Source organism: Hyla sarda, chromosome 8, assembly GCF_029499605.1.
Source record: "Hyla sarda isolate aHylSar1 chromosome 8, aHylSar1.hap1, whole genome shotgun sequence".
Lineage (NCBI taxonomy): Eukaryota > Metazoa > Chordata > Amphibia > Anura > Hylidae > Hyla > Hyla sarda.
The window spans coordinates 122,545,780-122,572,409 of NC_079196.1; the positions used below are offsets into that span (position 1 = coordinate 122,545,780).

The 26,630-nt window shown below is 43.2% G+C and overlaps 16 pseudogenes; all 16 read right to left on the reverse strand.

Moving 5' to 3' along the window:
- Nucleotides 1-236: 236 nt before the first annotated feature.
- Nucleotides 237-502, reverse strand: LOC130289251 (U2 spliceosomal RNA; annotated as a pseudogene).
- A 1,467-nt stretch (nt 503-1,969) lies between these two features.
- On the reverse strand, nt 1,970-2,233 carry LOC130287592 (U2 spliceosomal RNA; annotated as a pseudogene).
- Nucleotides 2,234-3,697: 1,464 nt separating this feature from the next.
- On the reverse strand, nt 3,698-3,963 carry LOC130289252 (U2 spliceosomal RNA; annotated as a pseudogene).
- Nucleotides 3,964-5,428: 1,465 nt separating this feature from the next.
- Nucleotides 5,429-5,693, reverse strand: LOC130289841 (U2 spliceosomal RNA; annotated as a pseudogene).
- Nucleotides 5,694-7,155: 1,462 nt separating this feature from the next.
- On the reverse strand, nt 7,156-7,421 carry LOC130288750 (U2 spliceosomal RNA; annotated as a pseudogene).
- A 1,471-nt stretch (nt 7,422-8,892) lies between these two features.
- LOC130287593 (U2 spliceosomal RNA) lies at nt 8,893-9,156 on the reverse strand (annotated as a pseudogene).
- Nucleotides 9,157-10,625: 1,469 nt separating this feature from the next.
- Nucleotides 10,626-10,889, reverse strand: LOC130289226 (U2 spliceosomal RNA; annotated as a pseudogene).
- Nucleotides 10,890-12,344: 1,455 nt separating this feature from the next.
- Nucleotides 12,345-12,610, reverse strand: LOC130289253 (U2 spliceosomal RNA; annotated as a pseudogene).
- A 1,465-nt stretch (nt 12,611-14,075) lies between these two features.
- On the reverse strand, nt 14,076-14,340 carry LOC130289842 (U2 spliceosomal RNA; annotated as a pseudogene).
- A 1,465-nt stretch (nt 14,341-15,805) lies between these two features.
- LOC130289914 (U2 spliceosomal RNA) lies at nt 15,806-16,070 on the reverse strand (annotated as a pseudogene).
- Nucleotides 16,071-17,537: 1,467 nt separating this feature from the next.
- LOC130289304 (U2 spliceosomal RNA) lies at nt 17,538-17,804 on the reverse strand (annotated as a pseudogene).
- Nucleotides 17,805-19,271: 1,467 nt separating this feature from the next.
- On the reverse strand, nt 19,272-19,535 carry LOC130287594 (U2 spliceosomal RNA; annotated as a pseudogene).
- A 1,467-nt stretch (nt 19,536-21,002) lies between these two features.
- Nucleotides 21,003-21,266, reverse strand: LOC130289002 (U2 spliceosomal RNA; annotated as a pseudogene).
- Nucleotides 21,267-22,720: 1,454 nt separating this feature from the next.
- Nucleotides 22,721-22,985, reverse strand: LOC130288635 (U2 spliceosomal RNA; annotated as a pseudogene).
- Nucleotides 22,986-24,419: 1,434 nt separating this feature from the next.
- LOC130288728 (U2 spliceosomal RNA) lies at nt 24,420-24,680 on the reverse strand (annotated as a pseudogene).
- Nucleotides 24,681-26,143: 1,463 nt separating this feature from the next.
- On the reverse strand, nt 26,144-26,408 carry LOC130289889 (U2 spliceosomal RNA; annotated as a pseudogene).
- Nucleotides 26,409-26,630: the final 222 nt, after the last annotated feature.

The window sequence follows — 26,630 nt, forward strand, 5'->3', positions numbered from 1 at the left end:
AAGACAGCTACCTGTCATGTCATGTCAAACCTGCACAGGTGTGCTAGATTATTATTATTTAGTTTTATTTTATTTTTTTACACCAATCAGTGTGCAAACATGGTCATTAAAACGCTAAATGAATAGACGTTCATAAACCAGTCAGTGCAACTCATCATTTTGGTCTCCAATTCTCAAACTCAAATTCTCACCCACGGAGGATTAAATGAGAATCTTTCTTGATTAACACTGGAATGGGGTGGTGCACTGTTCACTACCCGAAGATACTGCCACATCGGGTCAATGCATAGGGCGACAGAAGCAAGCTTCCAAATCAGCTCCCTTTCTCAAAAATCCATTTAATTTATGGTCCCCAGATAGGGAACGTATGTATCAGTATGTGCTCACAAGTCACCCAAGTGCAAGTATTCACACAAAAAAAAAAACGTGCCTCAGGATGCGATCTGTCGCAAGATCCTTTCTTTTTTTACACTTGATCTAAGCCAAAAGGCCTAGAGAGGATAACCGGGAAAGGGGTGGACCCAACCATATCCCCTTCATGAGCACTCACATTACTCATAGGAATGGAAGGAAGGCTGTCAGCCAACCAGCCTCCCATACACTCTCTGGGTGGGTGGCAGTCAGCCACCCATACATACATACAGCACAGGCTAAACCCACATCATCACTTAAAAAAAGGACAGGCGACCATTGCACTCTGATGGAGCATTTAGCAATGCAATCCATAGCCTGGCTTTTGCCTGAACCCCCATCACTCCTCCTCTTGCATATAAGACAATATTTCAGATCTGCAAATGAAAACAACACGCCTACCTTTGTTGCACATAGCTGCCTGCCTGTCTCTAGTTACCCCACTGGCTGTAGCTGCGTCCCTTCCAACATGGAATAACACCAACTGTAACGATAAACTGAAAATTAACAGTATAAACCTGCATCATTTTGGACTCTGGTATTTGCTGAATCCGGGTGACCTGACAACCGATGGTGGTGCCGCTGGTAATTCTGGCCTTCTTGGAATCTGTTGGGCCTATGTGTTAGCTCACACATCACTTGGGTATCCATGGTAACTACCACAACATGGTCATCTGCAGTTTACATCTAGCCCTAGAAGTGGCATTGAATGGCATTTTAAAAGTGCTAAGGGTCCTGGTGCAATAATCCTCCCATGAGGATCAGCCTCAACGGCTTTGTAGATTGCACTCATGTCAGCAACTCCATATACATTTTTTTTTCTTCATGCTTCTTTCTTCATCCTTTTTTCTTTCTGTCATTCAGACTTTCATTCATTCGATCTCTCTCACTCACTTGCTTTAACTCATTTGTTCTCACTCACTCACTCACTCAATCACTCACTCACTCATTCACTCTCACTCACTCTCACTCTCTCACTCACTCGCTCACTAAGTCAGTCTCTCTCTCTCTCTCTCTCTCTTTCTTTTTATATAAATTTTTTTCCGTCTTCTTCTTCTTCTTCTTCAGACCCTGTCATAGCACTAATGCCTTTCCAATACCACCAGCAGATGGAGACACTCTATTGCAACATTGGTTGTGAGCAGCAGTTTCTAAAAACAAATGCCTCATGGCGGATTTCCCATCCATCAATGGATGGTAAATTTTGTTTTTATCATTCACTGACCACAGAAACCAATGCATGGTCAAGCAACAGCAATGACACACCCTTGTGTATAGGCATGAGACCCTCACGTCATTTAACAGGATTCAGCACCACCCACAAGACAGCTACCTGTCATGTCATGTCAAACCTGCACAGGTGTGCTAGATTATTATTATTTAGTTTTATTTTATTTTTTTACACCAATCAGTGTGCAAACATGGTCATTAAAACGCTAAATGAATAGACGTTCATAAACCAGTCAGTGCAACTCATCATTTTGGTCTCCAATTCTCAAACTCAAATTCTCACCCACGGAGGATTAAATGAGAATCTTTCTTGTTTAACACTGGAATGGGGTGGTGCACTGTTCACTACCCGAAGATACTGCCACATCGGGTCAATGCATAGGGCGACAGAAGCAAGCTTCCAAATCAGCTCCCTTTCTCAAAAATCCATTTAATTTATGGTCCCCAGATAGGGAACGTATGTATCAGTATGTGCTCACAAGTCACCCAAGTGCAAGTATTCACACAAAAAAAAACGTGCCTCAGGATGCGATCTGTCGCAAGATCCTTTCTTTTTTTACACTTGATCTAAGCCAAAAGGCCTAGAGGGGATAACCGGGAAAGGGGTGGACCCAACCATGTCCCCTTCATGAGCACTCACATTACTCATAGGAATGGAAGGAAGGCTGGCAGCCAACCAGCCTCCCATACACTCTCTGGGTGGGTGGCAGTCAGCCACCCATACATACATACAGCACAGGCTAAACCCACATCATCACTTAAAAAAAGGACAGGCGACCATTGCACTCTGATGGAGCATTTAGCAATGCAATCCATAGCCTGGCTTTTGCCTGAACCCCCATCACTCCTCCTCTTGCATATAAGACAATATTTCAGATCTGCATATGAAAACAACATGCCTACCTTTGTTGCACATAGCTGCCTGCCTGTCTCTAGTTACCCCACTGGCTGTAGCTGCTTCCCTTCCGACATGGAATAACACCAACTGTAACGATAAACTGAAAATTAACAGTATAAACCTGCATCATTTTGGACTCTGGTATTTGCTGAATCTGGGTGACCTGACAACCGATGGTGGTGCCGCTGGTGATTCTGGCCTTCTTGGAATCTGTTGGGCCTATGTGTTAGCTCACACATCACTTGGGTATCCATGGTAACTACCACAACATGGTCATCTGCAGTTTACATCTAGCCCTAGAAGTGGCATTGAATGGCATTTTAAAAGTGCTAAGGGTCCTGGTGCAATAATCCTCCCATGAGGATCAGCCTCAACGGCTTTGTAGATTGCACTCATGTCAGCAACTCCATATAAATTTTTTTTTTCTTCATGCTTCTTTCTTCATCCTTTTTTCTTTCTGTCATTCAGACTTTCATTCATTCGATCTCTCTCACTCACTTGCTTTAACTCATTTGTTCTCACTCACTCACTCACTCACTCAATCACTCACTCACTCATTCACTCTCACTCACTCTCACTCTCTCACTCACTCGCTCACTAAGTCAGTCTCTCTCTCTCTTTTTCTTTTTATATATATTTTTTTCCGTCTTCTTCTTCTTCTTCTTCAGACCCTGTCATAGCACTAATGCCTTTCCAATACCACCAGCAGATGGAGACACTCCATTGCAACATTGGTTGTGAGCAGCAGTTTCTAAAAACAAATGCCTCATGGCGGATTTCCCATCCATCAATGGATGGTAAATTTTGTTTTTATCATTCACTGACCACAGAAACCAATGCATGGTCAAGCAACAGCAATGACACACCCTTGTGTATAGGCATGAGACCCTCACGTCATTTAACAGGATTCAGCACCACCCACAAGACAGCTACCTGTCATGTCATGTCAAACCTGCACAGGTGTACTAGATTATTATTATTTAGATTTATTTTATTTTTTTACACCAATCAGTGTGCAAACATGGTCATTAAAACGCTAAATGAATAGACGTTCATAAACCAGTCAGTGCAACTCATCATTTTGGTCTCCAATTCTCAAACTCAAATTCTCACCCAAGGAGGATTAAATGAGAATCTTTCTTGTTTAACACTGGAATGGGGTGGTGCACTGTTCACTACCCGAAGATACTGCCACATCGGGTCAATGCATAGGGCGACAGAAGCAAGCTTCCAAATCAGCTCCCTTTCTCAAAAATCCATTTAATTTATGGTCCCCAGATAGGGAACGTATGTATCAGTATGTGCTCACAAGTCACCCAAGTGCAAGTATTCACACAAAAAAAAAAACGTGCCTCAGGATGCGATCTGTCGCAAGATCCTTTCTTTTTTTACACTTGATCTAAGCCAAAAGGCCTAGAGAGGATAACCGGGAAAGGGGTGGACCCAACCATGTCCCCTTCATGAGCACTCACATTACTCATAGGAATGGAAGGAAGGCTGGCAGCCAACCAGCCTCCCATACACTCTCTGGGTGGGTGGCAGTCAGCCACCCATACATACATACAGCACAGGCTAAACCCACATCATCACTTAAAAAAAGGACAGGCGACCATTGCACTCTGATGGAGCATTTAGCAATGCAATCCATAGCCTGGCTTTTGCCTGAACCCCCATCACTCCTCCTCTTGCATATAAGACAATATTTCAGATCTGCAAATGAAAACAACACGCCTACCTTTGTTGCACATAGCTGCCTGCCTGTCTCTAGTTACCCCACTGGCTGTAGCTGCGTCCCTTCCAACATGGAATAACACCAACTGTAACGATAAACTGAAAATTAACAGTATAAACCTGCATCATTTTGGACTCTGGTATTTGCTGAATCCGGGTGACCTGACAACCGATGGTGGTGCCGCTGGTAATTCTGGCCTTCTTGGAATCTGTTGGGCCTATGTGTTAGCTCACACATCACTTGGGTATCCATGGTAACTACCACAACATGGTCATCTGCAGTTTACATCTAGCCCTAGAAGTGGCATTGAATGGCATTTTAAAAGTGCTAAGGGTCCTGGTGCAATAATCCTCCCATGAGGATCAGCCTCAACGGCTTTGTAGATTGCACTCATGTCAGCAACTCCATATACATTTTTTTTTCTTCATGCTTCTTTCTTCATCCTTTTTTCTTTCTGTCATTCAGACTTTCATTCATTCGATCTCTCTCACTCACTTGCTTTAACTCATTTGTTCTCACTCACTCACTCACTCAATCACTCACTCACTCATTCACTCTCACTCACTCTCACTCTCTCACTCACTCGCTCACTAAGTCAGTCTCTCTCTCTCTCTCTCTTTTTCTTTTTATATATATTTTTTTCCGTCTTCTTCTTCTTCTTCTTCAGACCCTGTCATAGCACTAATGCCTTTCCAATACCACCAGCAGATGGAGACACTCCATTGCAACATTGGTTGTGAGCAGCAGTTTCTAAAAACAAATGCCTCATGGCGGATTTCCCATCCATCAATGGATGGTAAATTTTGTTTTTATCATTCACTGACCACAGAAACCAATGCATGGTCAAGCAACAGCAATGACACACCCTTGTGTATAGGCATGAGACCCTCACGTCATTTAACAGGATTCAGCACCACCCACAAGACAGCTACCTGTCATGTCATGTCAAACCTGCACAGGTGTGCTAGATTATTATTATTTAGTTTTATTTTATTTTTTTACACCAATCAGTGTGCAAACATGGTCATTAAAACGCTAAATGAATAGACGTTCATAAACCAGTCAGTGCAACTCATCATTTTGGTCTCCAATTATCAAACTCAAATTCTCACCCACGGAGGATTAAATGAGAATCTTTCTTGTTTAACACTGGAATGGGGTGGTGCACTGTTCACTACCCGAAGATACTGCCACATCGTGTCAATGCATAGGGCGACAGAAGCAAGCTTCCAAATCAGCTCCCTTTCTCAAAAATCCATTTAATTTATGGTCCTCAGATAGGTAACGTATGTATCAGTATGTGCTCACAAGTCACCCAAGTGCAAGTATTCACACAAAAAAAAAACGTGCCTCAGGATGCAATCTGTCGCAAGATCCTTTCTTTTTTTACACTTGATCTAAGCCAAAAGGCCTAGAGGGGATAACCGGGAAAGGGGTGGACCCAACCATGTCCCCTTCATGAGCACTCACATTACTCATAGGAATGGAAGGAAGGCTGGCAGCCAACCAGCCTCCCATACACTCTCTGGGTGGGTGGCAGTCAGCCACCCATACATACATACAGCACAGGCTAAACCCACATCATCACTTAAAAAAAGGACAGGCGACCATTGCACTCTGATGGAGCATTTAGCAATGCAATCCATAGCCTGGCTTTTGCCTGAACCCCCATCACTCCTCCTCTTGCATATAAGACAATATTTCAGATCTGCATATGAAAACAACACGCCTACCTTTGTTGCACATAGCTGCCTGCCTGTCTCTAGTTACCCCACTGGCTGTAGCTGCGTCCCTTCCGACATGGAATAACACCAACTGTAACGATAAACTGAAAATTAACAGTATAAACCTGCATCATTTTGGACTCTGGTATTTGCTGAATCCGGGTGACCTGACAACCGATGGTGGTGCCGCTGGTGATTCTGGCCTTCTTGGAATCTGTTGGGCCTATGTGTTAGCTCACACATCACTTGGGTATCCATGGTAACTACCACAACATGGTCATCTGCAGTTTACATCTAGCCCTAGAAGTGGCATTGAATGGCATTTTAAAAGTGCTAAGCGTCCTGGTGCAATAATCCTGACATGAGGATCAGCCTCAACGGCTTTGTAGATTGCACTCATGTCAGCAACTCCATATACATTTTTTTTTCTTCATGCTTCTTTCTTCATCCTTTTTTCTTTCTGTCATTCAGACTTTCATTCATTCGATCTCTCTCACTCACTTGCTTTAACTCATTTGTTCTCACTCACTCACTCAATCACTCACTCACTCATTCACTCTCACTCACTCTCACTCTCTCACTCACTCGCTCACTAAGTCAGTCTCTCTCTCTCTCTCTCTCTTTTTTTTTTATATATATTTTTTTTCGTCTTCTTCTTCTTCTTCTTCAGACCCTGTCATAGCACTAATGCCTTTCCAATACCACCAGCAGATGGAGACACTCCATTGACACATTGGTTGTGAGCAGCAGTTTCTAAAAACAAATGCCTCATGGCGGATTTCCCATCCATCAATGGATGGTAAATTTTGTTTTTATCATTTACTGACCACAGAAACCAATGCATGGTCAAGCAACAGCAATGACACACCCTTGTGTATAGGCATGAGACCCTCACGTCATTTAACAGGATTCAGCACCACCCACAAGACAGCTACCTGTCATGGCATGTCAAACCTGCACAGGTGTGCTAGATTATTATTATTTAGTTTTATTTTATTTTTTTACACCAATCAGTGTGCAAACATGGTCATTAAAACGCTAAATGAATAGACGTTCATAAACCAGTCAGTGCAACTCATCATTTTGGTCTCCAATTCTCAAACTCAAATTCTCACCCACGGAGGATTAAATGAGAATCTTTCTTGTTTAACACTGGAATGGGGTGGTGCACTGTTCACTACCCGAAGATACTGCCACATCGGGTCAATGCATAGGGCGACAGAAGCAAGCTTCCAAGTCAGCTCCCTTTCTCAAAAATCCATTTAATTTATGGTCCCCAGATAGGGAACGTATGTATCAGTATGTGCTCACAAGTCACCCAAGTGCAAGTATTCACACAAAAAAAAAAACGTGCCTCAGGATGCGATCTGTCGCAAGATCCTTTCTTTTTTTACACTTGATCTAAGCCAAAAGGCCTAGAGGGGATAACCGGGAAAGGGGTGGACCCAACCATGTCCCCTTCATGAGCACTCACATTACTCATAGGAATGGAAGGAAGGCTGGCAGCCAACCAGCCTCCCATACACTCTCTGGGTGGGTGGCAGTCAGCCACCCATACATACATACAGCACAGGCTAAACCCACATCATCACTTAAAAAAAGGACAGGCGACCATTGCACTCTGATGGAGCATTTAGCAATGCAATCCATAGCCTGGCTTTTGCCTGAACCCCCATCACTCCTCCTCTTGCATATAAGACAATATTTCAGATCTGCATATGAAAACAACACGCCTACCTTTGTTGCACATAGCTGCCTGCCTGTCTCTAGTTACCCCACTGGCTGTAGCTGCGTCCCTTCCAACATGGAATAACACCAACTGTAACGATAAACTGAAAATTAACAGTATAAACCTGCATCATTTTGGACTCTGGTATTTGCTGAATCCGGGTGACCTGACAACCGATGGTGGTGCCGCTGGTAATTCTGACCTTCTTGGAATCTGTTGGGCCTATGTGTTAGCTCACACATCACTTGGGTATCCATGGTAACTACCACAACATGGTCATCTGCAGTTTACATCTAGCCCTAGAAGTGGCATTGAATGGCATTTTAAAAGTGCTAAGGGTCCTGGTGCAATAATCCTCCCATGAGGATCAGCCTCAACGGCTTTGTAGATTGCACTCATGTCAGCAACTCCATATACATTTTTTTTTCTTCATGCTTCTTTCTTCATCCTTTTTTCTTTCTGTCATTCAGACTTTCATTCATTCGATCTCTCTCACTCACTTGCTTTAACTCATTTGTTCTCACTCACTCACTCACTCAATCACTCACTCACTCTCACTCACTCTCACTCTCTCACTCACTCGCTCACTAAGTCAGTCTCTCTCTCTATCTTTTTCTTTTTATATATATTTTTTTCCGTCTTCTTCTTCTTCTTCTTCTTCTTCTTCTTCTTCTTCAGACCCTGTCATAGCACTAATGCCTTTCCAATACCACCAGCAGATGGAGACACTCCATTGCAACATTGGTTGTGAGCAGCAGTTTCTAAAAACAAATGCCTCATGGCGGATTTCCCATCCATCAATGGATGGTAAATTTTGTTTTTATCATTCACTGACCACAGAAACCAATGCATGGTCAAGCAACAGCAATGACACACCCTTGTGTATAGGCATGAGACCCTCACGTCATTTAACAGGATTCAGCACCACCCACAAGACAGCTACCTGTCATGTCATGTCAAACCTGCACAGGTGTGCTAGATTATTATTATTTAGTTTTATTTTATTTTTTTACACCAATCAGTGTGCAAACATGGTCATTAAAACGCTAAATGAATAGACGTTCATAAACCAGTCAGTGCAACTCATCATTTTGGTCTCCAATTCTCAAACTCAAATTCTCACCCACGGAGGATTAAATGAGAATCTTTCTTGTTTAACACTGGAATGGGGTGGTGCACTGTTCACTACCCGAAGATACTGCCACATCGGGTCAATGCATAGGGCGACAGAAGCAAGCTTCCAAATCAGCTCCCTTTCTCAAAAATCCATTTAATTTATGGTCCCCAGATAGGGAACGTATGTATCAGTATGTGCTCACAAGTCACCCAAGTGCAAGTATTCACACAAAAAAAAACGTGCCTCAGGATGCGATCTGTCGCAAGATCCTTTCTTTTTTTACACTTGATCTAAGCCAAAAGGCCTAGAGGGGATAACCGGGAAAGGGGTGGACCCAACCATGTCCCCTTCATGAGCACTCACATTACTCATAGGAATGGAAGGAAGGCTGGCAGCCAACCAGCCTCCCATACACTCTCTGGGTGGGTGGCAGTCAGCCACCCATACATACATACAGCACAGGCTAAACCCACATCATCACTTAAAAAAAGGACAGGCGACCATTGCACTCTGATGGAGCATTTAGAAATGCAATCCATAGCCTGGCTTTTGCCTGAACCCCCATCACTCCTCCTCTTGCATATAAGACAATATTTCAGATCTGCATATGAAAACAACACGCCTACCTTTGTTGCACATAGCTGCCTGCCTGTCTCTAGTTACCCCACTGGCTGTAGCTGCGTCCCTTCCGACATGGAATAACACCAACTGTAACGATAAACTGAAAATTAACAGTATAAACCTGCATCATTTTGGACTCTGGTATTTGCTGAATCCGGGTGACCTGACAACCGATGGTGGTGCCGCTGGTGATTCTGGCCTTCTTGGAATCTGTTGGGCCTATGTGTTAGCTCACACATCACTTGGGTATCCATGGTAACTACCACAACATGGTCATCTGCAGTTTACATCTAGCCCTAGAAGTGGCATTGAATGGCATTTTAAAAGTGCTAAGGGTCCTGGTGCAATAATCCTCCCATGAGGATCAGCCTCAACGGCTTTGTAGATTGCACTCATGTCAGCAACTCCATATACATTTTTTTTTCTTCATGCTTCTTTCTTCATCCTTTTTTCTTTCTGTCATTCAGACTTTCATTCATTCGATCTCTCTCACTCACTTGCTTTAACTCATTTGTTCTCACTCACTCACTCACTCAATCACTCACTCACTCATTCACTCTCACTCACTCTCACTCTCTCACTCACTCGCTCACTAAGTCAGTCTCTCTCTCTCTCTCTCTCTCTCTTTCTTTTTATATAAATTTTTTTCCGTCTTCTTCTTCTTCTTCTTCAGACCCTGTCATAGCACTAATGCCTTTCCAATACCACCAGCAGATGGAGACACTCTATTGCAACATTGGTTGTGAGCAGCAGTTTCTAAAAACAAATGCCTCATGGCGGATTTCCCATCCATCAATGGATGGTAAATTTTGTTTTTATCATTCACTGACCACAGAAACCAATGCATGGTCAAGCAACAGCAATGACACACCCTTGTGTATAGGCATGAGACCCTCACGTCATTTAACAGGATTCAGCACCACCCACAAGACAGCTACCTGTCATGTCATGTCAAACCTGCACAGGTGTGCTAGATTATTATTATTTAGTTTTATTTTATTTTTTTACACCAATCAGTGTGCAAACATGGTCATTAAAACGCTAAATGAATAGACGTTCATAAACCAGTCAGTGCAACTCATCATTTTGGTCTCCAATTCTCAAACTCAAATTCTCACCCACGGAGGATTAAATGAGAATCTTTCTTGTTTAACACTGGAATGGGGTGGTGCACTGTTCACTACCCGAAGACACTGCCACATCGGGTCAATGCATAGGGCGACAGAAGCAAGCTTCCAAATCAGCTCCCTTTCTCAAAAATCCATTTAATTTATGGTCCCCAGATAGGGAACGTATGTATCAGTATGTGCTCACAAGTCACCCAAGTGCAAGTATTCACACAAAAAAAAACGTGCCTCAGGATGCGATCTGTCGCAAGATCCTTTCTTTTTTTACACTTGATCTAAGCCAAAAGGCCTAGAGGGGATAACCGGGAAAGGGGTGGACCCAACCATGTCCCCTTCATGAGCACTCACATTACTCATAGGAATGGAAGGAAGGCTGGCAGCCAACCAGCCTCCCATACACTCTCTGGGTGGGTGGCAGTCAGCCACCCATACATACATACAGCACAGGCTAAACCCACATCATCACTTAAAAAAAGGACAGGCGACCATTGCACTCTGATGGAGCATTTAGCAATGCAATCCATAGCCTGGCTTTTGCCTGAACCCCCATCACTCCTCCTCTTGCATATAAGACAATATTTCAGATCTGCATATGAAAACAACACGCCTACCTTTGTTGCACATAGCTGCCTGCCTGTCTCTAGTTACCCCACTGGCTGTAGCTGCTTCCCTTCCGACATGGAATAACACCAACTGTAACGATAAACTGAAAATTAACAGTATAAACCTGCATCATTTTGGACTCTGGTATTTGCTGAATCTGGGTGACCTGACAACCGATGGTGGTGCCGCTGGTGATTCTGGCCTTCTTGGAATCTGTTGGGCCTATGTGTTAGCTCACACATCACTTGGGTATCCATGGTAACTACCACAACATGGTCATCTGCAGTTTACATCTAGCCCTAGAAGTGGCATTGAATGGCATTTTAAAAGTGCTAAGGGTCCTGGTGCAATAATCCTCCCATGAGGATCAGCCTCAACGGCTTTGTAGATTGCACTCATGTCAGCAACTCCATATAAATTTTTTTTTTCTTCATGCTTCTTTCTTCATCCTTTTTTCTTTCTGTCATTCAGACTTTCATTCATTCGATCTCTCTCACTCACTTGCTTTAACTCATTTGTTCTCACTCACTCACTCACTCAATCACTCACTCACTCATTCACTCTCACTCTCTCACTCACTCGCTCACTAAGTCAGTCTCTCTCTCTCTCTTTTTCTTTTTATATATATTTTTTTCCGTCTTCTTCTTCTTCTTCTTCTTCAGACCCTGTCATAGCACTAATGCCTTTCCAATACCACCAGCAGATGGAGACACTCCATTGACACATTGGTTGTGAGCAGCAGTTTCTAAAAACAAATGCCTCATGGCGGATTTCCCATCCATCAATGGATGGTAAATTTTGTTTTTATCATTTACTGACCACAGAAACCAATACATGATCAAGCAACAGCAATGACACACCCTTGTGTATAGGCATGAGACCCTCACGTCATTTAACAGGATTCAGCACCACCCACAAGACAGCTACCTGTCATGTCATGTCAAACCTGCACAGGTGTGCTAGATTATTATTATTTAGTTTTATTTTATTTTTTTACACCAATCAGTGTGCAAACATGGTCATTAAAACGCTAAATGAATAGACGTTCATAAACCAGTCAGTGCAACTCATCATTTTGGTCTCCAATTCTCAAACTCAAATTCTCACCCACGGAGGATTAAATGAGAATCTTTCTTGTTTAACACTGGAATGGGGTGGTGCACTGTTCACTACCCGAAGATACTGCCACATCGGGTCAATGCATAGGGCGACAGAAGCAAGCTTCCAAATCAGCTCCCTTTCTCAAAAATCCATTTAATTTATGGTCCCCAGATAGGGAACGTATGTATCAGTATGTGCTCACAAGTCACCCAAGTGCAAGTATTCACACAAAAAAAAAAACGTGCCTCAGGATGCGATCTGTCGCAAGATCCTTTCTTTTTTTACACTTGATCTAAGCCAAAAGGCCTAGAGAGGATAACCGGGAAAGGGGTGGACCCAACCATGTCCCCTTCATGAGCACTCACATTACTCATAGGAATGGAAGGAAGGCTGGCAGCCAACCAGCCTCCCATACACTCTCTGGGTGGGTGGCAGTCAGCCACCCATACATACATACAGCACAGGCTAAACCCACATCATCACTTAAAAAAAGGACAGGCGACCATTGCACTCTGATGGAGCATTTAGCAATGCAATCCATAGCCTGGCTTTTGCCTGAACCCCCATCACTCCTCCTCTTGCATATAAGACAATATTTCAGATCTGCAAATGAAAACAACACGCCTACCTTTGTTGCACATAGCTGCCTGCCTGTCTCTAGTTACCCCACTGGCTGTAGCTGCGTCCCTTCCAACATGGAATAACACCAACTGTAACGATAAACTGAAAATTAACAGTATAAACCTGCATCATTTTGGACTCTGGTATTTGCTGAATCCGGGTGACCTGACAACCGATGGTGGTGCCGCTGGTAATTCTGGCCTTCTTGGAATCTGTTGGGCCTATGTGTTAGCTCACACATCACTTGGGTATCCATGGTAACTACCACAACATGGTCATCTGCAGTTTACATCTAGCCCTAGAAGTGGCATTGAATGGCATTTTAAAAGTGCTAAGGGTCCTGGTGCAATAATCCTCCCATGAGGATCAGCCTCAACGGCTTTGTAGATTGCACTCATGTCAGCAACTCCATATACATTTTTTTTTCTTCATGCTTCTTTCTTCATCCTTTTTTCTTTCTGTCATTCAGACTTTCATTCATTCGATCTCTCTCACTCACTTGCTTTAACTCATTTGTTCTCACTCACTCACTCACTCAATCACTCACTCACTCATTCACTCTCACTCACTCTCACTCTCTCACTCACTCGCTCACTAAGTCAGTCTCTCTCTCTCTCTCTCTTTTTCTTTTTATATATATTTTTTTCCGTCTTCTTCTTCTTCTTCTTCAGACCCTGTCATAGCACTAATGCCTTTCCAATACCACCAGCAGATGGAGACACTCCATTGCAACATTGGTTGTGAGCAGCAGTTTCTAAAAACAAATGCCTCATGGCGGATTTCCCATCCATCAATGGATGGTAAATTTTGTTTTTATCATTCACTGACCACAGAAACCAATGCATGGTCAAGCAACAGCAATGACACACCCTTGTGTATAGGCATGAGACCCTCACGTCATTTAACAGGATTCAGCACCACCCACAAGACAGCTACCTGTCATGTCATGTCAAACCTGCACAGGTGTGCTAGATTATTATTATTTAGTTTTATTTTATTTTTTTACACCAATCAGTGTGCAAACATGGTCATTAAAACGCTAAATGAATAGACGTTCATAAACCAGTCAGTGCAACTCATCATTTTGGTCTCCAATTATCAAACTCAAATTCTCACCCACGGAGGATTAAATGAGAATCTTTCTTGTTTAACACTGGAATGGGGTGGTGCACTGTTCACTACCCGAAGATACTGCCACATCGTGTCAATGCATAGGGCGACAGAAGCAAGCTTCCAAATCAGCTCCCTTTCTCAAAAATCCATTTAATTTATGGTCCTCAGATACGGAACGTATGTATCAGTATGTGCTCACAAGTCACAAAAGTGCAAGTATTCACACAAAAAAAAAACGTGCCTCAGGATGCAATCTGTCGCAAGATCCTTTCTTTTTTTACACTTGATCTAAGCCAAAAGGCCTAGAGGGGATAACCGGGAAAGGGGTGGACCCAACCATGTCCCCTTCATGAGCACTCACATTACTCATAGGAATGGAAGGAAGGCTGGCAGCCAACCAGCCTCCCATACACTCTCTGGGTGGGTGGCAGTCAGCCACCCATACATACATACAGCACAGGCTAAACCCACATCATCACTTAAAAAAAGGACAGGCGACCATTGCACTCTGATGGAGCATTTAGCAATGCAATCCATAGCCTGGCTTTTGCCTGAACCCCCATCACTCCTCCTCTTGCATATAAGACAATATTTCAGATCTGCATATGAAAACAACACGCCTACCTTTGTTGCACATAGCTGCCTGCCTGTCTCTAGTTACCCCACTGGCTGTAGCTGCGTCCCTTCCAACATGGAATAACACCAACTGTAACGATAAACTGAAAATTAACAGTATAAACCTGCATCATTTTGGACTCTGGTATTTGCTGAATCCGGGTGACCTGACAACCGATGGTGGTGCCGCTGGTAATTCTGGCCTTCTTGGAATCTGTTGGGCCTATGTGTTAGCTCACACATCACTTGGGTATCCATGGTAACTACCACAACATGGTCATCTGCAGTTTACATCTAGCCCTAGAAGTGGCATTGAATGGCATTTTAAAAGTGCTAAGGGTCCTGGTGCAATAATCCTCCCATGAGGATCAGCCTCAACGGCTTTGTAGATTGCACTCATGTCAGCAACTCCATATACATTTTTTTTTCTTCATGCTTCTTTCTTCATCCTTTTTTCTTTCTGTCATTCAGACTTTCATTCATTCGATCTCTCTCACTCACTTGCTTTAACTCATTTGTTCTCACTCACTCACTCACTCAATCACTCACTCACTCATTCACTCTCACTCACTCTCACTCTCTCACTCACTCGCTCACTAAGTCAGTCTCTCTCTCTCTCTCTCTTTTTCTTTTTATATATATTTTTTTCCGTCTTCTTCTTCTTCTTCTTCAGACCCTGTCATAGCACTAATGCCTTTCCAATACCACCAGCAGATGGAGACACTCCATTGCAACATTGGTTGTGAGCAGCAGTTTCTAAAAACAAATGCCTCATGGCGGATTTCCCATCCATCAATGGATGGTAAATTTTGTTTTTATCATTCACTGACCACAGAAACCAATGCATGGTCAAGCAACAGCAATGACACACCCTTGTGTATAGGCATGAGACCCTCACGTCATTTAACAGGATTCAGCACCACCCACAAGACAGCTACCTGTCATGTCATGTCAAACCTGCACAGGTGTGCTAGATTATTATTATTTAGTTTTATTTTATTTTTTTACACCAATCAGTGTGCAAACATGGTCATTAAAACGCTAAATGAATAGACGTTCATAAACCAGTCAGTGCAACTCATCATTTTGGTCTCCAATTATCAAACTCAAATTCTCACCCACGGAGGATTAAATGAGAATCTTTCTTGTTTAACACTGGAATGGGGTGGGGCACTGTTCACTACCCGAAGATACTGCCACATCGTGTCAATGCATAGGGCGACAGAAGCAAGCTTCCAAATCAGCTCCCTTTCTCAAAAATCCATTTAATTTATGGTCCTCAGATACGGAACGTATGTATCAGTATGTGCTCACAAGTCACAAAAGTGCAAGTATTCACACAAAAAAAAAACGTGCCTCAGGATGCAATCTGTCGCAAGATCCTTTCTTTTTTTACACTTGATCTAAGCCAAAAGGCCTAGAGGGGATAACCGGGAAAGGGGTGGACCCAACCATGTCCCCTTCATGAGCACTCACATTACTCATAGGAATGGAAGGAAGGCTGGCAGCCAACCAGCCTCCCATACACTCTCTGGGTGGGTGGCAGTCAGCCACCCATACATACATACAGCACAGGCTAAACCCACATCATCACTTAAAAAAAGGACAGGCGACCATTGCACTCTGATGGAGCATTTAGCAATGCAATCCATAGCCTGGCTTTTGCCTGAACCCCCATCACTCCTCCTCTTGCATATAAGACAATATTTCAGATCTGCATATGAAAACAACACGCCTACCTTTGTTGCACATAGCTGCCTGCCTGTCTCTAGTTACCCCACTGGCTGTAGCTGCGTCCCTTCCAACATGGAATAACACCAACTGTAACGATAAACTGAAAATTAACAGTATAAACCTGCATCATTTTGGACTCTGGTATTTGCTGAATCCGGGTGACCTGACAACCGATGGTGGTGCCGCTGGTAATTCTGGCCTTCTTGGAATCTGTTGGGCCTATGTGTTAGCTCACACATCACTTGGGTATCCATGGTAACTACCACAACATGGTCATCTGCAGTTTACATCTAGCCCTAGAAGTGGCATTGAATGGCATTTTAAAAGTGCTAAGGGTCCTGGTGCAATAATCCTCCCATGAGGATCAGCCTCAACGGCTTTGTAGATTGCACTCATGTCAGCAACTCCATATACATTTTTTTTTCTTCATGCTTCTTTCTTCATCCTTTTTTCTTTCTGTCATTCAGACTTTCATTCATTCGATCTCTCTCACTCACTTGCTTTAACTCATTTGTTCTCACTCACTCACTCACTCAATCACTCACTCACTCATTCACTCTCACTCACTCTCACTCTCTCACTCACTCGCTCACTAAGTCAGTCTCTCTCTCTCTCTTTTTCTTTTTATATATATTTTTTTCCGTCTTCTTCTTCTTCTTCTTCTTCTTCAGACCCTGTCATAGCACTAATGCCTTTCCAATACCACCAGCAGATGGAGACACTCCATTGACACATTGGTTGTGAGCAGCAGTTTCTAAAAACAAATGCCTCATGGCGGATTTCCCATCCATCAATGGATGGTAAATTTTGTTTTTATCATTTACTGACCACAGAAACCAATACATGATCAAGCAACAGCAATGACACACCCTTGTGTATAGGCATGAGACCCTCACGTCATTTAACAGGATTCAGCACCACCCACAAGACAGCTACCTGTCATGTCATGTCAAACCTGCACAGGTGTGCTAGATTATTATTATTTAGTTTTATTTTATTTTTTTACACCAATCAGTGTGCAAACATGGTCATTAAAACGCTAAATGAATAGACGTTCATAAACCAGTCAGTGCAACTCATCATTTTGGTCTCCAATTCTCAAACTCAAATTCTCACCCACGGAGGATTAAATGAGAATCTTTCTTGTTTAACACTGGAATGGGGTGGTGCACTGTTCACTACCCGAAGATACTGCCACATCGGGTCAATGCATAGGGCGACAGAAGCAAGCTTCCAAATCAGCTCCCTTTCTCAAAAATCCATTTAATTTATGGTCCCCAGATAGGGAACGTATGTATCAGTATGTGCTCACAAGTCACCCAAGTGCAAGTATTCACACAAAAAAAAAAAACGTGCCTCAGGATGCGATCTGTCGCAAGATCCTTTCTTTTTTTACACTTGATCTAAGCCAAAAGGCCTAGAGAGGATAACCGGGAAAGGGGTGGACCCAACCATGTCCCCTTCATGAGCACTCACATTACTCATAGGAATGGAAGGAAGGCTGGCAGCCAACCAGCCTCCCATACACTCTCTGGGTGGGTGGCAGTCAGCCACCCATACATACATACAGCACAGGCTAAACCCACATCATCACTTAAAAAAAGGACAGGCGACCATTGCACTCTGATGGAGCATTTAGCAATGCAATCCATAGCCTGGCTTTTGCCTGAACCCCCATCACTCCTCCTCTTGCATATAAGACAATATTTCAGATCTGCAAATGAAAACAACACGCCTACCTTTGTTGCACATAGCTGCCTGCCTGTCTCTAGTTACCCCACTGGCTGTAGCTGCGTCCCTTCCAACATGGAATAACACCAACTGTGACGATAAACTGAAAATTAACAGTATAAACCTGCATCATTTTGGACTCTGGTATTTGCTGAATCCGGGTGACCTGACAACCGATGGTGGTGCCGCTGGTAATTCTGGCCTTCTTGGAATCTGTTGGGCCTATGTGTTAGCTCACACATCACTTGGGTATCCATGGTAACTACCACAACATGGTCATCTGCAGTTTACATCTAGCCCTAGAAGTGGCATTGAATGGCATTTTAAAAGTGCTAAGGGTCCTGGTGCAATAATCCTCCCATGAGGATCAGCCTCAACGGCTTTGTAGATTGCACTCATGTCAGTAACTCCATATACATTTTTTTTTCTTCATGCTTCTTTCTTCATCCTTTTTTCTTTCTGTCATTCAGACTTTCATTCATTCGATCTCTCTCACTCACTTGCTTTAACTCATTTGTTCTCACTCACTCACTCACTCAATCACTCACTCACTCATTCACTCTCACTCACTCTCACTCTCTCACTCACTCGCTCACTAAGTCAGTCTCTCTCTCTCTCTCTCTCTCTTTCTTTTTATATAAATTTTTTTCCGTCTTCTTCTTCTTCTTCTTCAGACCCTGTCATAGCACTAATGCCTTTCCAATACCACCAGCAGATGGAGACACTCTATTGCAACATTGGTTGTGAGCAGCAGTTTCTAAAAACAAATGCCTCATGGCGGATTTCCCATCCATCAATGGATGGTAAATTTTGTTTTTATCATTCACTGACCACAGAAACCAATGCATGGTCAAGCAACAGCAATGACACACCCTTGTGTATAGGCATGAGACCCTCACGTCATTTAACAGGATTCAGCACCACCCACAAGACAGCTACCTGTCATGTCATGTCAAACCTGCACAGGTGTGCTAGATTATTATTATTTAGTTTTATTTTATTTTTTTACACCAATCAGTGTGCAAACATGGTCATTAAAACGCTAAATGAATAGACGTTCATAAACCAGTCAGTGCAACTCATCATTTTGGTCTCCAATTCTCAAACTCAAATTCTCACCCACGGAGGATTAAATGAGAATCTTTCTTGTTTAACACTGGAATGGGGTGGTGCACTGTTCACTACCCGAAGATACTGCCACATCGGGTCAATGCATAGGGCGACAGAAGCAAGCTTCCAAATCAGCTCCCTTTCTCAAAAATCCATTTAATTTATGGTCCCCAGATAGGGAACGTATGTATCAGTATGTGCTCACAAGTCACCCAAGTGCAAGTATTCACACAAAAAAAAACGTGCCTCAGGATGCGATCTGTCGCAAGATCCTTTCTTTTTTTACACTTGATCTAAGCCAAAAGGCCTAGAGGGGATAACCGGGAAAGGGGTGGACCCAACCATGTCCCCTTCATGAGCACTCACATTACTCATAGGAATGGAAGGAAGGCTGGCAGCCAACCAGCCTCCCATACACTCTCTGGGTGGGTGGCAGTCAGCCACCCATACATACATACAGCACAGGCTAAACCCACATCATCACTTAAAAAAAGGACAGGCGACCATTGCACTCTGATGGAGCATTTAGCAATGCAATCCATAGCCTGGCTTTTGCCTGAACCCCCATCACTCCTCCTCTTGCATATAAGACAATATTTCAGATCTGCATATGAAAACAACACGCCTACCTTTGTTGCACATAGCTGCCTGCCTGTCTCTAGTTACCCCACTGGCTGTAGCTGCTTCCCTTCCGACATGGAATAACACCAACTGTAACGATAAACTGAAAATTAACAGTATAAACCTGCATCATTTTGGACTCTGGTATTTGCTGAATCTGGGTGACCTGACAACCGATGGTGGTGCCGCTGGTGATTCTGGCCTTCTTGGAATCTGTTGGGCCTATGTGTTAGCTCACACATCACTTGGGTATCCATGGTAACTACCACAACATGGTCATCTGCAGTTTACATCTAGCCCTAGAAGTGGCATTGAATGGCATTTTAAAAGTGCTAAGGGTCCTGGTGCAATAATCCTCCCATGAGGATCAGCCTCAACGGCTTTGTAGATTGCACTCATGTCAGCAACTCCATATAAATTTTTTTTTTCTTCATGCTTCTTTCTTCATCCTTTTTTCTTTCTGTCATTCAGACTTTCATTCATTCGATCTCTCTCACTCACTTGCTTTAACTCATTTGTTCTCACTCACTCACTCACTCACTCAATCACTCACTCACTCATTCACTCTCACTCACTCTCACTCTCTCATTCACTCGCTCACTAAGTCAGTCTCTCTCTCTCTTTTTCTTTTTATATATATTTTTTTCCGTCTTCTTCTTCTTCTTCTTCTTCAGACCCTGTCATAGCACTAATGCCTTTCCAATACCACCAGCAGATGGAGACACTCCATTGCAACATTGGTTGTGAGCAGCAGTTTCTAAAAACAAATGCCTCATGGCGGATTTCCCATCCATCAATGGATGGTAAATTTTGTTTTTATCATTCACTGACCACAGAAACCAATGCATGGTCAAGCAACAGCAATGACACACCCTTGTGTATAGGCATGAGACCCTCACGTCATTTAACAGGATTCAGCACCACCCACAAGACAGCTACCTGTCATGTCATGTCAAACCTGCACAGGTGTACTAGATTATTATTATTTAGATTTATTTTATTTTTTTACACCAATCAGTGTGCAAACATGGTCATTAAAACGCTAAATGAATAGACGTTCATAAACCAGTCAGTGCAACTCATCATTTTGGTCTCCAATTCTCAAACTCAAATTCTCACCCAAGGAGGATTAAATGAGAATCTTTCTTGTTTAACACTGGAATGGGGTGGTGCACTGTTCACTACCCGAAGATACTGCCACATCGGGTCAATGCATAGGGCGACAGAAGCAAGCTTCCAAATCAGCTCCCTTTCTCAAAAATCCATTTAATTTATGGTCCCCAGATAGGGAACGTATGTATCAGTATGTGCTCACAAGTCACCCAAGTGCAAGTATTCACAAAAAAAAAAACGTGCCTCAGGATGTGATCTGTCGCAAGATCTTTTCTTTTTTTACACTTGATCTAAGCCAAAAGGCCTAGAGGGGATAACCGGGAAAGGGGTGGACCCAACCATGTCCCCTTCATGAGCACTCACATTACTCATAGGAATGGAAGGAAGGCTGGCAGCCAACCAGCCTCCCATACACTCTCTGGGTGGGTGGCAGTCAGCCACCCATACATACATACAGCACAGGCTAAACCCACATCATCACTTAAAAAAAGGACAGGCGACCATTGCACTCTGATGGAGCATTTAGCAATGCAATCCATAGCCTGGCTTTTGCCTGAACCCCCATCACTCCTCCTCTTGCATATAAGACAATATTTCAGATCTGCATATGAAAACAACACGCCTACCTTTGTTGCACATAGCTGCCTGCCTGTCTCTAGTTACCCCACTGGCTGTAGCTGCGTCCCTTCCGACATGGAATAACACCAACTGTAACGATAAACTGAAAATTAACAGTATAAACCTGCATCATTTTGGACTCTGGTATTTGCTGAATCCGGGTGACCTGACAACCGATGGTGGTGCCGCTGGTGATTCTGGCCTTCTTGGAATCTGTTGGGCCTATGTGTTAGCTCACACATCACTTGGGTATCCATGGTAACTACCACAACATGGTCATCTGCAGTTTACATCTAGCCCTAGAAGTGGCATTGAATGGCATTTTAAAAGTGCTAAGGGTCCTGGTGCAATAATCCTCCCATGAGGATCAGCCTCAACGACTTTGTAGATTGCACTCATGTCAGCAACTCCATATACATTTTTTTTTCTTCATGCTTCTTTCTTCATCCTTTTTTCTTTCTGTCATTCAGACTTTCATTCATTCGATCTCTCTCACTCACTTGCTTTAACTCATTTGTTCTCACTCACTCACTCAATCACTCACTCACTCATTCACTCTCACTCACTCTCACTCTCTCACTCACTCGCTCACTAAGTCAGTCTCTCTCTTTTTCTTTTTATATATATTTTTTTCCGTCTTCTTCTTCTTCTTCTTCTTCAGACGATGTCATAGCACTAATGCCTTTCCAATACCACCAGTAGATGGAGACACTCCATTGCAACATTGGTTGTGAGCAGCAGTTTCTAAAAACAAATGCCTCATGGCGGATTTCCCATCCATCAATGGATGGTAAATTTTGTTTTTATCATTCACTGACCACAGAAACCAATGCATGGTCAAGCAACAGCAATGACACACCCTTGTGTATAGGCATGAGACCCTCACGTCATTTAACAGGATTCAGCACCACCCACAAGACAGCTACCTGTCATGTCATGTCAAACCTGCACAGGTGTGCTAGATTATTATTATTTAGTTTTATTTTATTTTTTTACACCAATCAGTGTGCAAACATGGTCATTAAAACGCTAAATGAATAGACGTTCATAAACCAGTCAGTGCAACTCATCATTTTGGTCTCCAATTCTCAAACTCAAATTCTCACCCACGGAGGATTAAATGAGAATCTTTCTTGTTTAACACTGGAATGGGGTGGTGCACTGTTCACTACCCGAAGATACTGCCACATCGGGTCAATGCATAGGGCGACAGAAGCAAGCTTCCAAATCAGCTCCCTTTCTCAAAAATCCATTTAATTAATGGTCCCCAGATAGGGAACGTATGTATCAGTATGTGCTCACAAGTCACCCAAGTGCAAGTATTCACACAAAAAAAAAAACGTGCCTCAGGATGCGATCTGTCGCAAGATCCTTTCTTTTTTACACTTGATCTAAGCCAAAAGGCCTAGAGGCTATAACCGGGAAAGGGGTGGACCCAACCATTTCCCCTTCATGAGCACTCACATTACTCATAGGAATGGAAGGAAGGCTGGCAGCCAACCAGCCTCCCATACACTCTCTGGGTGGGTGGCAGTCAGCCACCCATACATACATACAGCACAGGCTAAACCCACATCATCACTCAAAAAAAGGACAGGCGACCATTGCACTCTGATGGAGCATTTAGCAATGCAATCCATAGCCTGGCTTTTGCCTGAACCCCCATCACTCCTCCTCTTGCATATAAGACAATATTTCAGATCTGCATATGAAAACAACACGCCTACCTTTGTTGCACATAGCTGCCTGCCTGTCTCTAGTTACCCCACTGGCTGTAGCTGCGTCCCTTCCGACATGGAATAACACCAACTGTAACGATAAACTGAAAATTAACAGTATAAACCTGCATCATTTTGGACTCTGGTATTTGCTGAATCCGGGTGACCTGACAACCGATGGTGGTGCCGCTGGTGATTCTGGCCTTCTTGGAATCTGTTGGGCCTATGTGTTAGCTCACACATCACTTGGGTATCCATGGTAACTACCACAACATGGTCATCTGCAGTTTACATCTAGCCCTAGAAGTGGCATTGAATGGCATTTTAAAAGTGCTAAGGGTCCTGGTGCAATAATCCTCCCATGAGGATCAGCCTCAACGGCTTTGTAGATTGCACTCATGTCAGCAACTCCATATACATTTTTTTTTCTTCATGCTTCTTTCTTCATCCTTTTTTCTTTCTGTCATTCAGACTTTCATTCATTCGATCTCTCTCACTCACTTGCTTTAACTCATTTGTTCTCACTCACTCATTCACTCTCACTCACTCTCACTCTCTCACTCACTCGCTCACTAAGTCAGTCTCTCTCTCTCTCTTTTTCTTTTTATATATATTTTTTTCCGTCTTCTTCTTCTTCTTCAGACCCTGTCATAGCACTAATGCCTTTCCAATACCACCAGCAGATGGAGACACTCCATTGCAACATTGATTGTGAGCAGCAGTTTCTAAAAACAAATGCCTCATGGCGGATTTCCCATCCATCAATGGATGGTAAATTTTGTTTTTATCATTCACTGACCACAGAAACCAATGCATGGACAAGCAACAGCAATGACACATCTTTGTGTATAGGCATGAGACCCTCACGTCCTTTAACAGGATTCAGCACCACCCACAAGACAGCTACCTGTCATGTCATGTCAAACCTGCACAGGTGTGCTAGATTATTATTATTTAGTTTTATTTTATTTTTTTACACCAATCAGTGTGCAAACATGGTCATTAAAACGCTAAATGAATAGACGTTCATAAACCAGTCAGTGCAACTCATCATTTTGGTCTCCAATTCTCAAACTCAAATTCTCACCCACGGAGGATTAAATGAGAATCTTTCTTGTTTAACACTGGAATGGGGTGGTGCACTGTTCACTACCCGAAGATACTGCCACATCGGGTCAATGCATAGGGCGATGGAAGCAAGCTTCCAAATCAGCTCCCTTTCTCAAAAATCCATTTAATTTATGGTCCCCAGATAGGGAACGTATCAGTATGTGCTCACAAGTCACCAAAGTGCAAGTATTCACACAAAAAAAAACGTGCCTCAGGATGCTATCTGTCGCAAGATCCTTTCTTTTTTTTACACTTGATCTAAGCCAAAAGGCCTAGAGGGGATAACCGGGAAAGGGGTGGACCCAACTATGTCCCCTTCATGAGCACCCACTTTACTCATTGGAATGGAAGGAAGGCTGGTAGCCAACCAGCCTACCATACACTCTCTGGGTGGGTGGCAGTCAGCCACCCATACATACATACAGCACAGGCTAAACCCACATCATTACTTAAAAAAAGGACAGGAGACCATTGCACTCTGATGGAGCATTTAGCAATGCAATCCATAGCCTGGCTTTTGCCTGAACCCCCATCACTCCTCCTCTTGCATATAAGACAATATTTCAGATCTGCATATGAAAACAACACGCCTACCTTTGTTGCACATAGCTGCCTGCCTGTCTCTAGTTACCCCACTGGCTGTAGCTGCGTCCCTTCCGACATGGAATAACACCAACTGTAACGATAAACTGAAAATTAACAGTATAAACCTGCATCATTTTGGACTCTGGTATTTGCTGAATCCGGGTGACCTGACAACCGATGGTGGTGCCGCTGGTGATTCTGGCCTTCTTGGAATCTGTTGGGCCTATGTGTTAGCTCACACATCACTTGGGTATCCATGGTAACTACCACAACATGGTCATCTGCAGTTTACATCTAGCCCTAGAAGTGGCATTGAATGGCATTTTAAAAGTGCTAAGGGTCCTGGTGCAATAATCCTCCCATGAGGATCAGCCTCAACGGCTTTGTAGATTGCACTCATGTCTGCAACTCCATATACATTTTTTTTTCTTCATGCTTCTTTCTTCATCCTTTTTTCTTTCTGTTATTCAGACTTTCATTCATTCGATCTCACTCACTCACTTGCTTTAACTCATTTGTTCTCACTCACTCACTCAATTACTCACTCAATCACTCACTCACTTATTCACTCTCACTCACTCTCACTCTCTCACTCGCTCGCTCACTAAGTCAGTCTCTCTCTCTCTTTTTCTTTTTATATATATTTTTTCCGTCTTCTTCTTCTTCTTCAGACCCTGGCATAGCACTAATGCCTTTCCAATACCACCAGCAGATGGAGACACTCCATTGCAACATTGGTTGTGAGCAGCAGTTTCTAAAAACAAATGCCTCATGGCGGATTTCCCATCCATCAATGGATGGTAAATTTTGTTTTTATCATTCACTGACCACAGAAACCAATGCATGGTCAAGCAACAGCAATGACACACCCTTGTGTATAGGCATGAGACCCTCACGTCATTTAACAGGATTCAGCACCACCCACAAGACAGCTACCTGTCATGTCATGTCAAACCTGCACAGGTGTGCTAGATTATTATTATTTAGTTTTATTTTATTTTTTTACACCAATCAGTGTGCAAACATGGTCATTAATACGCTAAATGAATAGACGTTCATAAACCAGACAGTGCAACTCATCATTTTGGTCTCCAATTCTCAAACTCAAATTCTCACCCACGGAGGATTAAATGAGAATCTTTCTTGTTTAACACTGGAATGGGGTGGTGCACTGTTCACTACCCGAAGATATTGCCACATCGGGTCAATGCATAGGGTGACGGAAGCAAGCTTCCAAATCAGCTCCCTTTCTCAAAAATCCATTTAATTTATGGTCCCCAGATAGGGAACGTATCAGTATGTGCTCACAAGTCACTCAAGTGCAAGTATGCACACAAAAAAAAAAAAAAACGTGCCTGAGGATGCCATCTGTCGCAAGATCCTTTCTTTTTTACACTTGTTCTAAGCCAAAAGGCCTAGAGGGAATAACCGGGAAAGGGGTGGACCCAACCATGTCCCCTTCATGAGCACTCACATTACTCATAGGAATGGAAGGAAGGCTGGCAGCCAACCAGCCTCCCATACACTCTCTGGGTGGGTGGCAGTCAGCCACCCATACATACATACAGCACAGGCTAAACCCACATCATTACTTAAAAAAAGGACAGGAGACCATTGCACTCTGATGGAGCATTTAGCAATGCAATCC